Source organism: Poecilia reticulata, linkage group LG23 (assembly GCF_000633615.1).
Source record: "Poecilia reticulata strain Guanapo linkage group LG23, Guppy_female_1.0+MT, whole genome shotgun sequence".
Lineage (NCBI taxonomy): Eukaryota > Metazoa > Chordata > Actinopteri > Cyprinodontiformes > Poeciliidae > Poecilia > Poecilia reticulata.
The window spans coordinates 272638-273983 of NC_024353.1; the positions used below are offsets into that span (position 1 = coordinate 272638).

Genomic DNA, 1346 nt, shown 5'->3' on the forward strand with positions numbered 1-1346 from the left:
GTCAGAGAACCTGTTCATTTGGAGTCAGAGAACCTGTTCATTTGGAGTCAGAGAACCTGTTCATTTGGAGTCTCTCCAAAATGAACAGATTCTGACTCCGTGTCAATCCAAACAAAATCTCATTATCTAAAAATGATTTTGTGCAAAAGATATAAATCAAATAACTTTTTTGCAATTTTCTACTGAATATAAATAAAATATAAAACATAAAAATAAAATCTGGACGTATTTATCACTTTTAAAGGTTTTGTGCACAGAAAAGGAATTTAACTTTGTCTTAAAATGCATATTTGGAGGAAATCAGGGATAAAAAGCTGATTGAAAGATTAAAACACAGCAGCGCTAAAGGGACTCAAAACAAAAATAAAAACGAATCTAAAGTGAAGGAGTCCAGCTGTGCTTTGCTCTCAAACATTTGTCTTGCGCTCCAGATTTGTTCTTGCTGTTGTCACAAAGAGAGCAGGAAATAAAAATAAACATCCCCAAAGAGAGACAAACTCAGAACAGCTTCACCGCAGCGGCGGCGGCGGCGCAGGAGGAGGCGGCGACTGCGACGCATCCGAGTCGATGCTTCGAGTCTTTATTCAGGCTCTGACACCAAGGAGACGGATCTGAACACGGGAGCCTGATTCAAGGCTTGAAATCCGAAACAGACTCTCAGCGTCGGTTTCCTCCAGATTTCAAAGGAAGCGTCTACGTTTTCCTTCCACTCATCCTAGAAGATGTGGGCTGATTAAATATTTTAGCTGTTGGAGGCAGGTTTGCAGCTTTTCAATCCGTTACGCTTCCCCGAACAGGTTAGGCGCACGGCCTACACAAAACATGTTCTCTACATTTTTAGCACAAATCAACCAGATTTTGATCAGATCAGCTGCATTTGGGGGCTCCTGTCACTTTAAATCCAAGGCAGCTGCTGCTGGCCACGCCCCCAAACCAACGGTACACTCGCATGTGAAAATGGCTGCAAACAGATGCACAACTATGCATCCGTACATCTGTGAAAAGCAGAAGTGGAGCCTCCTGCACACTCAGCAGGGAAGCAGCAAGTGGTTCCTGGATGGCAAGTCAACAACAAAACAGTTCTCTTTTCCAGCAGCCATTGTACAGCAGTAATATCAGCAGACCAAATGTTTCGGAACTCAGCTTGGGTTGCTAGGTAACAGGGCGGAACTCCACTGAGGTTGCTAGGTAACCGGGCGGAACTCCACTGAGGTTGCTAGGTAACCGGGCGGAACTCCACTGAGGTTGCTAGGTAACCGGGCGGAACTCCACTGAGGTTGCTAGGTAAACGGGCGGAACTCCACTGAGGTTGCTAGGTAACGGGGCGGAACTCCACTGAGGTTGCT

General features: G+C 45.2%; 1 protein-coding gene across 1 annotated transcript in view; it reads right to left on the reverse strand.

Moving 5' to 3' along the window:
• The window catches only part of LOC103459096 (plexin-B2-like), a 122937-nt gene that overhangs the window by 17947 nt on the left and 103644 nt on the right, over positions 1-1346 (reverse strand). The gene's annotated exons all lie outside the window — the stretch shown is intronic.